Here is an 11,515-nt window from a genome sequence, read left to right as displayed (position 1 = left end):
CGAGCGCTCTCTGGGCACTCTAACAGGTCCGTTACATGAAATAGCGATACAAACGGCAAAGTAGCCTTTTATGTACCCCACTCCCTAAAAAAAAAAATACAGATAACAGGCTTTGTCTCACTTGGCTTCCTCAAAAAAAATCTCCACGCCACGCCACTGTTAAGCACGGCACGGTTCGGATGGTCCCAAACAGCTACACACTCCAATCTTAAACTAAAATTTAAAAACATTTTTAGCCTTCATTTCTTAAAAAAAAAATAGTTAGTTCAAAGAAAGAACAAGGAAAATATGATGAATAACTGAATAAAAAAAGAATAGATAAATAAATAAATAAATAAATAAGCCTCACTATGTGTGAAATTATAAAAATGGGCTTCTATGACCAAAACTATTTTTTGTGTTGTACTCATGCTATTGCAGTTTCTTTGACTTTTGGAGCAAGCCTCAAGTGGATAATCAAAGAACGGCAGTTTTACCACCTCCACATTGGCCTCATATTTTCTTTCTTTCTTTCTTTCTTTTTGAAATCTTTAGTAGAGTTTTCTGCTTAGTTAAAGCTCATTTTAAAAATGTTTTATTCTAAATACTTGCTGATGTTTATATGTCTGCATTCAGCTGGACTTAAAGTATTGACAATTATTTTCGTTAAACTGGAGTGAGTACACTTATAGTTGCTCATAATGCCACAGATATAATTTACACAGCAATATTCCTGTTCCATGCAATTTTACGTACACACTGTCCCTCATTATAATGGTATCTTGTGGGTCTTACTGTCCTTTTGGCCCAGCGTGACCACTTGTAGATACATCACTTAAATCCAACATCCCTGTCTGTGTTTGTGAGTGTGACTGTGTGTTTGTGAGGCTGGAGAAACAGTGGGCGAGTTGTGGTGCGTAGAAGATCAACAGCATGTAAATGAGCCTCAAATCCTCCTCCTCTCCTCTTGTTTCCTCCTCTTGTTTTCTATTCTCACCTCCTCTTCTCATCTGTTTCTGATGGGTGAAGATTGGACGCTGTGTATTTCTTTTCCTGGGATAAATTATTCAAATGCAAATAGTCATTGAGTAATTCAGTCCTCTGTATCTTTCTTTCTGCTGGTAGTTCTGTTATTGGGCTGCATGATTTCATATTTCAGGTCATAACCTCCTATCCTCCCTCAGTGCACGTTCACGTCACACTCTATTCTTACAACTATAACTGTCTGACTAATTCAATAATTTTCTCCCCCCTTTGTCGTCCCCTCAGCTCCTTCCTCTCTCTTCTGTCTGCCCTTCAAATCTTCAGGGTCTGTCTGAGTCTCTCTTGTCTGCCTCATTAATGGCTGCTCAACCATTTGATTTTCTGAAGCAGCTCTGCAGCCACGGTGAGACCTCCTCATCCCTATTACTGCCACTACACACTAAGGCAAAAACACACACGCACAGGCACCTATAACCTAGCCTATAAAGACACAAGCAGCCTCTCTATTTTTCATGCATGATGCATGCAGCATCCATAAATATGTGGAGTTTCTGTATTCCTGTTGGCCCCATGCACAATGCCCAAACACCGGACAGTGTTATAGTGCAGCAGAGCGTGATGGTGACAGCTAAGATTTAGCTTTTATTTTTCTAGGGCTACTCAGCAGAATGTAAAAAGTGCCTCCATAAAGAAGTGTATCGTGGAGCGACTGCCTGTGATTCCACACCACAGTTGGTGATGACACCACCATTCCTCTCAGTGACGGATGCACTGTTCGATCCTCCAAACTCTGCCCCACTCTCATTATGGATGTTGCTGGCAGAGTGTTGAAATACTGGGGCAGGTCGTTTTATTCTCTTCTTTCAGTGAAAGGCTGAACTCTGGTCTTATGCAAACAAGGAAAAGAAGTAAGATAATCAACTTTAAATCAATTTACTACAAAGTAAAACATTAAACATTAAGTGCTGTCTCCAGTGCTTGCAATAGTTTTTGTCTATTGCTCTCTTCCTACCTTGCTGTGAATTAGAACATTGGAACTGTCTCCAGGTAGAAAATACAAGTTGTTTAACAATGACACTAGCTGGTAACACTGAATTTATATTTCTCACTGTGTTGTTTCATATATATATATATATATATATATATATATATATATATATATATATATATATATATATATATATATATATATATATATATTCCACCACACCCTGGCCTAGCAAATTTGCCCTGTTGTTGTGATACAGTTACCCCCATCACCCTGTCAGTCATAGAGCTCATACAGAGCTAGCTCACAATCTAGAACCTAGGCCCTGTTCTACGAAGTAAGTTCAGCCTAGCGAGATAACCTTGGAGCTACCTCGCTGAACTGAGCGCGGTAGCCGGCGGTCTCGCTACACGGTTTTACGACGCTGGTTATCAACCTCATAGGTGGATCCAGCTAGGCAATGAGCGCGTGCATGCACATAAGGCGGAGCCCGCTGCATCTGACCAATCGCGAACATGGAGCAGTCTGGAGCGTCAGAGCAGGCCGGAGGGAGAAGGAGCGCATACTTCACACAGGAGGAGCAGGAGGTGAATATGAGGAAGTATGACGAGCTGAAACATGTAATTAACGTTAAAAGCAACACCGTCGCCGCTGCTAAAGCACGGAAGGAGTGCTGGCAGAAAATTGCTGACAGTCTAAACGCGTAAGTGAAGTGCAAAAAAAATATTTTGTGCCATTATCATCCTGAGCTCTGTTCACCATGCACTTTTACTGTAACATGCAACATACCTAATTTATTTCGTAGATGAATTTATTCATTTGTTCATTCCTATTGTGATTACATTTTTAGTGATATGTAGCCCACATGAGCCCTACATGAATTCTTGTCACAATTTTAAGAAGTGTTGGCATCGAAGATTTTATTACGGCAATGAGAGTTCTTCGTTCCCTTTAACTACCTGTAGAAAGTGTCATATACTACCAACCCCTCCCTGGAAAACCGGTAACTTTCATAAAGGTGGTCATCCCAAAAAGAGAGTGGGTCGGGCTCCGATGTCCACGGGATCCTCTAAGAACGGACAAGCCATTTTTTCGTGAGGGCTCATTGGTCAGAGGGCGGGGTTTTAATAGTCCACGAGTTCAATCTGGAACCTAACCTGCCCTGGAGCAGGTTAGCTGTTCAGCATATGTTGCCATGGAGACTCGCCTCGCTGAGGAGTGATCCCGTGTCATTGAACAGGGAATCCGAAACCTATCCTCAAAGCTACCTCGCTAGGCAGTAATCCTGCTTCGTAGAACAGGGCCCAGGTCTTTGTGTTTTGACCGCCAAAAAAAAATAGTTCTTTGTCAGACACAACAAAACAAAACAAAAACAACAAAAACAGTTCCACAGAAGCACCAACTCTTTACCTAGCTATAAGAAAGATCTGCTTATGGGGTGGGATTTTATGGTCAAAATCACACCACCCAAAACTCTGTTTTAACTTTTAAGAAGACAACAAGATAAAAAGTAAAATTGCAAAAGATGTATTCTGACTGCAAAGCTAAATAAGGCATAAATAACCGAATTACATTATTACCTCTAACAGAAACCATGTTTTCTGTCAGATGACCAATTAGTGAACCAAATACTCAATAAACTATCAAAACACTGCCGGGATAATTTGAATGAGGCAAAGGAAACAAAATATCTCCATTTTGTTTAAGAGCTAAAAAACTACAGCCTCTCAACAAAACAAACACAACAATGTTTGGTCTGTTGAGAAAGCCTGTAGTTGTAGCCCAAGGTCTGCGGCCCCTTGTGGGTCCGTGAAGGTACTGCAGAGGGGGTCTGTGACATTTTTGGTTGATTGGGTGATTTTTTTTGTTAAATATAGTTTTAAACTAAGTTTTGTAAGAAGCAAATAAATTTAGTGGATACCAATGTAAAATGTATAATATGTCATGTTTTTATAAAAATGCCTCTATGTGAAGGACTAAATGAAATAGTAATGCAATGTTGTATCTAATAAACAGAAGCTTGTTATTGTTTCATTAATATTTTCACTTCCCTCTAAATTTAACAAAAGCACACCAACTCAACATTATCAAAAGATTCCCGATCCAGCACACAGCAGCACTGGCCTCTATCTGTCAACACTACCCAGAAAACAGCCGGTAACCCTGAGTAACGATATGAATTTATTGCTGTTTACTTGAAAAATTGTCAGATCCTCCTCGTCTCTTTCTCTGACTGATTGTCTGTCATCTTTCTGCACCTTGCTTTGTTTTCTTTGTCTGTGATTGAATCAGCATACCAATCAGGCTCAAGTGATTGAGCAGTGAACTGCATGTGTGGAGGCCTCTTGTCTTTCTCTGTGACGGATGTGACCTCAGGAATCTTCTGTTACTGTCCGATTTACACACCTGATGTTTTTTTATGTTCCACAGCTGACAAGTGAAAACTCTCTGTGACTGTCTGAAACGTTTCCATTCAAAGAAAATAAGCTGCAAGTGTGAACATGAGCCATATTTAGAAATAATAATAAAGTCACCAGATTTCTAATAACAGTATAACGAACGACATAATGACAACAGTTTGAAATGAATGCTTGGGTGAAAACTTGACTTTTCACATTTAAAAAAATAAAAATAAAAAAAATAAAAAAAATCAGAAAAAAGGTGCAAATCTACAGAAGTACTCCAGGCCTTTAGAGGGCACCAACTCGAACAGGTTTATTTTCAAGAGGCAATCAAGAGGGACACAAAGCCCAAGATACTGAGCATGTTTTTTGTCACCGGGCAGATCAGAGACTCAGGCGCAGACAATAGAGACAACAGTTAAGAGTGATTTTGTCTGGTTTGAGCCACTTAGAAAGCCTAGACACGAACTGATTTAGCTGACTGACGGAAAAGGAAGTGAGAAATCTTTCAGTAAAACTTGTGACAACTTAACTCACCTCCAACTTGCATTGTTATTCACACAGCCCATAACCTTGCCGTCTCCATGACATTCCATAATTGTTTTTCTTTTTTTGTGTTTTTTCTTGAAATTTTAGAGGACAAAAACTAACCATCATTGCTTTTTTCCCGTTCGTTCGTCATGTTTTTTCACACCGAACTCACGTTTTATTACGCAAGATTTGGGATATTGACTGTTAAGAAGCTGATACTCTGCTAAAGAATTGGTTGGTGTGTGGTTTGCTCAGGAGTGCGCACCAGAGAGATCTTGCGCGATCTGTCTTTTGTTATCATCAAGTGTTTGGTCTTTAAATGTGTGAAGGTTTGAGAAATCCTATAATGTGGGCCAGCCTTACCAAACTTAAAAATACCAAAGGTCAGCTACAGCAGGAAGAGGGAACTAAGCAGGCGAAGCTGCGCAACTAATAACCCCTGAACTAAAAAACTGCCAGGAGAGAGAATACAACTAAAAGTCAGCAGCAACCTAAAAACACATTTACTAACTTACCAAGTGAGGGCTCTAGGAAATGAACTGAACTAGAAAGAAAGCTAGCCAGCACACAGGGCTTTAATAAAAGGCTGCAAGCTAACAGAGGCTAACCAACACTGAAACATAAGGTGTCTTAGCTCTACATAAGACCCAGAGAGGGAGAGCCTAGAGGAGGCTGTTGGAAAGCCAGGCAGGGGAGCAGACGGAGCAGGCAGGGAAGGCAGAAAGTGTGTCTGAACAACGGTTCAGATCAGAGTTGTGGTCGCTGTCTGGTTTTATAGCAGAGGTTGGAGAGTTACTGGTTATTGTAAACTGCTCGCACCTGCCTGCACTCAACACACTTCCCACCTGGGGAAAAAGGAAAAGAGGGAAAGGAGGAGGATGGGGGAGGCTGCCACTCGGCAGAGCTGGAGGGCCTGACACTTTGATAATGGATGGATAACTTTCCCAAAGTGGTGTGGCTTAGGGTAGCCCCATTAGCATTTAGAGCTAAATTATTCTTAATGCTAACAGTACTATTTACTCTGGGAGGTCTGTATCTATTCCTCTAAACTACATTAAGGCTTCAGGTTGCTGGGAGTTTTCAGGCCCCTGTTGGCTACCATAGTTATGTGATTTAACTGAATGATTTAACAACGCATTTTCAAAGATGCTGTGCAAGTCTGTCTGGCCCTGTATCAAATACTGCAGTTTTTTTTCTTTACTTGGTATATTACATGATACACACACACACACACACACACACACACACACACACACACACACACACACACACACACACACACACCAATGCTTGCACCTGCACAAACCTGCATTCATACGATTCGTTATCTCCCCCCCTGAAGCGGTCCAGAGGGGCAAATGGTGCGGCCACTGCAAGCCAAACATGCTCGCAGGCTGCAGGCCAGAGCCAAATGGGCCAAGCGCCTGCCCCAGGTGTCAACAGGCCCCGTTGGCCCCGAGTTCCCTGCTTCCTCCTGAAAGAGAGAGGAGATGGAGAGCCAGATAGAAAGCCATCTCATTACCTGCTCCCTGGGGCTGCAGCTAAGCAGGGGATGGAGAGTGTGTGGGCTGTGTCACCTCTGTGGACGGCCCTCATGAACTGTCGTTAATTGAAATCTGATATATCTGAGTCCCTTCTTGGCGCACAACCAGTGAAACAGCAGGCTGGGTTTCATCCTGCCAAGTGAGACTGAAAAAAAAAAAAGGAACAGGAAAGAGCTCCATCTTTCACTTTTTTTACATCTTCCCCTGCTCATGTCTCCTCTCCAGTCATGCAATCCACAGAGTTATTGATTTGTTTGCGAGCTGTGAACACGCTCCATCATTGCCGGTGCTCTAGCATGGTAAGAGCTGATCATAGAGCTCAGTTTGATGCTAACTCTGTGTACTGAGCACGACCTTGGCTGGCTAACACAGAGGTGGATGCCAGGTGGGGATACAGGCGGTGAAGATGCATCCACACAAAGAGCTGTTTAACTGTCCAGAGGCCCTCTGGGTGCTCCACCTTTCACTTCACCCTTTTAATATTTCATATCCTGGCCCCAGCTGCGCTCTGGCCAAATGCCTCTGCCCAGGTTGCTGGAATATGGATGAGAGTGCACGTTTACCCATTTACCTGCATGTCAGGAGGAAGCAGCTCTAAACAATACGCCTCACCCCCTCCCATCCGCCCCCTCACCTCCGCTCACCTCGCCGGGCCCAGAGCGAGCTTGTTACAGAGAGGAAGAGGGATCGAAGGTGGAGGAAAATAGACAGAAAAATCCTACAAACAGGAGCCCTGGGATAACAAATGCACAACAGCTGTGTGGAGACGGTGCTGTTTTTATGTCTGTTTTTTTTTTAAGGGTGGAGATTTGGTAAAGTGACTGAGGATATGGTCCTAACTGATGGTGAAAAGTAGCCAAGTATATTTATGTGGGTATTCTTTAGAGGAGCATTGTTTGGCTGTTTAATACTTAGACTCCCTTTGTGTTAGAGGAAAAATTAACACTTCTTTCATGTTAACGGAATAGTGAAGTCTGTTTGCAACAAGCAGCAACTTCAGGTGTTAAAACAAAGCAGATCTTTATTATCCTGGGTTTGATTGAGTTTCAGATATGGTATCCTGATTTGGAAACTGGGGTTCGCCCTTTTCTGGCAGAGAGAACCTGAAGAACACAGAAAGAAAATTGGATACTAGAGTATGAACACACTTTACTCTGGTTATCTTCTTGCTGTGATGCAACAGTGTGAATGAATGCAGTTCAAAGACTTGACTTAATTATGATGATGGTAAAAAATGAACATCGCAGCTGGTGCAAATGAGATACGGTAATCAGAAATACAAGTATCTATCATTTAACCAGGGACAACCAGGAATAACGAGGTTTGTCTGTGATTTTACATGAGAATTTTCATTGCTAAGTGCTACTCGAGTGGCCAGCAGTTCTTCCTTCTTCTTTCTTTCTTGTATGTTATCTTTGTATTTCGAGCTTATCATTACTTTTTATGGCTCATCTTTTGGCCATTGACACAAAACTGTTAACGTTCTTGCTTTTCATGTTCCTGTTTGTGACCAGAGATCCTACATGTACCCATGGTTGCAATTGTTTGTACACAAGACCGTAGAATGTCAGATGCTAACCAGTGCTAGGCCCATTGTTCCCCACAAGCTAAGGAGAAGGAGGCGAGGACAACATGCTGGTATACTGTGGTGTGAGCTAAGAAGAGACAACATTGATCTGTCCCTCCATTCATTGTTATGAGGAATGCAAGATCTATTTCCAGTAGGATGGATGAGCTAGTAACAGAGGGAGTACCAGCAGAGCAGCATCATGCTATTCACAGAGACATGGCTAACAGAGCTAATAAATGCCACAGTTAAAGGATTTCATATGCTGTGTTCAGACAGGATACAGGAGAGCTGGACTAAACAAAGTTGTGAGGAATGCCAGCTCAGCCCTGGACCTGTGGAGGTGGTGGCTGACCAGTGAGTTATGGCTATGCTGTTGTCTCATGGACATTTTTGCACTATATACTTTCTTGTTTCTTGCTGTGACTCTGTAAGGTTCCTAGTTGTGGGATGAATAAAGGAATATCTTATCTTATCTTTAAATTCATACTTATATTATGATCAAAACTGAGAATCAAGCCTCATCACCGGAATACCCAAGTCCATGTAAAACATGCTCAATGTCATGTCCTGTTTCTTGAGTCTCATCTTCCCTCCTCTTGTCCTACATTGAGGATTGCATGACCAAGTAACTTTGGAGAATTTCAGGAGCAGATACTGAAATATTAGGGTGGGATTAAGTAGCTCAGCCAGCCATGGCTCTGATACGGCATTGGAAGAGTGAAGAGTGAGGCTGTTTGTCTGTTAGAATTAAAATGTGCTGGACTGAATTCCTGCATTGTGTTCTGTGGCAATGGGTCCAAACAGAGAACAAACCACTAACAATGAAAAATCAGCGACTACAAAGACATTAGTGATTGTAAATACAGTGAAGAGTTATATCAGTGCATGGGGCTTACTTTCATTAAAATCCTCAGAATTGTCGTTTTAAGCACATTTAGCAGATAATACCTCAGGTCTATTTTTTGTATTACTCCCTCTGAGCTTTTGAACGCTCCTCTTCTTCACATTCTCCTCTGTCCTGGTTGGTTACCCCAGTCAAGCCGAAATCTCTGTGGGCTAATTGCATGCATAGAATTTAAGATTAGGGGAAGTATAAGACACAAGACTTCCCTTATTGAAATTAGGCTGTGGTTTAATTGTTCTTTAATATCTTTGGATAAAGCCTGTGTGTTATAGAGTAATTACAGTTAATGAGTACAGTGGGAGAGAGGAGCAGGAAGAAGGGTGTGCTAAAAGAATCCAGTGAATTCATTTTTGTCTAATAGACCTTTTGTTGAATTGGTCCCGTCCGCCTGTGATAAGGGTGTTAAAAATTAATGATTTATAACTATTGAGCCAGCAATCACATTTTAATTAGGCGGTAATTTATGATAATTTGTCTTCTTTCACAGCAGAACAGTTAATAATTGTTAATTAGCCGTTGATGATTTGTCCTTTGAACATATACCCTAATGGCCAATCCTCAGCCTATACGAGGCCCTGCGAGGACCATCCGAGTGTGTGTTTAAACACATGTGAGGAGGCAGACGTGGAAAGAATATAGAAATATTAGACAAAAACAGAAAACAGCAACATGTCATGTCCATCTGTAGCATCTCTGTATTGGCACCAGATTTTCTCACATTACCAGGCTGGCTGTGTGCGCCTGCCAAGTCCGTCCATCTATCTCTGCCTCCGTGTGCCAAGCCAGCAGAGAGACTCACTCTTGGAGAAGTTACTGCCAAGTGAGGAAAAGTGGAGAAAGTAGAAAAAAAAAGGTAAAGACTCTGGGAGGAAGAATGAAAAGAAAATACAGGAATCATACCTTCAGCGCTCCTTTTTCTAAACAACTGTTATTTGTTTAACAATTTCAAGTGGTTGAGATTGTGTGTTTAAGTCGTTGGCTTTAGATTTTGACCCCAGGCTGCTCTCAGTGCTATAAGTGCTAGCAGATTGCTTTTGGGGCTTTCCACTCTTTGCTGCGCTCTACGGTATTCACTAGTGCTGTTTCCTGTTTGCTTGCCGTACTTTTCCTGCTAACATCAGACTCTTTCAGTTAAGACTCTGCCTCAAAGATCACATGGAAGTTTGTCCAGTACAAGTTCACCAAAGAGCTGAGTGAAGGAAAATAAGAATGAGATTTTTTTTTTTTCAAACACACAGCAGTTTAGGGAGGTTAAAGGTGGGATGGCTACAGGAGGAACAGCAACATTAGGACAAAAAGCAGAGAGATAAAGTCAAGCTAACCCTGTTAAACCCAGTTACTGAGTTGAACTGTTCGTTCATTCCTTCAGTACGTTTGAGTCTTCAAAGAGGCCGTGTCAAAGAGGCAGAGAGAGGGGTTGTTCAAAAGGTTGTGACAATCAGGGAAGTGTTGAAATAAATTCAACCTCCTTTGTAAGATCCATCCTCTGCTGGCTGCTCTGTTTGAGAAGTGAAGCACATCACTGAGCTATCAAGCAGTTCTGAAAATTAATTACTGGGTTTTTTAGACTCAAATGGAAGTATAACAGATCGTTTTTTACTCCCCCTCTGGAGTGTCTTGTTTTGATTCAAATATCCTCCTCCAGTTGTTTCTTGCAGGATCATTGAGGAAAGAGAGCCTCGCTGTAACACAGTTTTTGTTACACTGCTTTCAACGTCCTCCATGATGTTTTTCAGAGTGTTTCATGCACCTGTTGACCAGAAACTAGGATCATAAAGAGGCTAAATTGGGGTGCTGATTTAGCTGGTGGTGAAGTCACTAGGCCTTTCACAGCATGTTATTCCCCTCTTTTCCTCTCAGTTGTTTCAGGATCAATCCACGGCCCTGTTCCTTAATAAAGGCACAGATATAATCTAGCAGGCCTACTTGTCTAACCCAAGCCAAATGCTGACATCCCACTTTTTCCCTTTCTCAAAGGCTTCTTGGGTATTATGTGCAAGTACGTATCATCACTGACATCCTTTTGAATCAAAATTCCTCATATTGAAATTTTTAAAATTTATAACACAGCATAGACCAATTTACTGTTTTTTAACAGTTACAGCTGCACACAAAAGAAGTGATGCAGAGCAAAAGTTTGCCAAGCGATGTGAGGGTGTTAACCACCAGAAAACTCATTTTCAACCTAAGTAAAACCAATTTGACAAATGGTAAATGACTCATTGGTTTGTGAGGAATAAGTGAGTGAATGGAAGACATCAACAAGTTAAGTTTAGTAGATAAATCTTGCTTATACCTCAGAGGAGAGTTTAAACATACAAGCCACTTGATGCTCATGACTACATTATCCATTAACACATCTGAGTCTGAGACCCGGGTTTTGATAAAGGAGCCAGAAAAGTATGTCAAGACAGAGAACTGCACCAAATCTATCAGAACATCATTACCAATAACACTTGTTAATAGTTGGGTTATCTAGAATAAGTTTCTCTTAACATATAGGTTCACTTATATTTCCCTTCCATATACTGAGTCCATGTTTAGTCTTAACCTTGGCCCCAAACCAACTTTTTCATTAAATTCACAAAGTGGAAACTGGATTTAGAGTCAGTT

This window comes from Halichoeres trimaculatus, unplaced genomic scaffold, assembly GCF_033239565.1.
Source record: "Halichoeres trimaculatus isolate MK-OKI-2021-1 unplaced genomic scaffold, fHalTri1.1 fHalTri1_scaffold_5, whole genome shotgun sequence".
Lineage (NCBI taxonomy): Eukaryota > Metazoa > Chordata > Actinopteri > Labriformes > Labridae > Halichoeres > Halichoeres trimaculatus.
The sequence above is the reverse complement of the archived record's forward strand: the minus strand, read 5'-3'. Positions refer to the sequence as shown.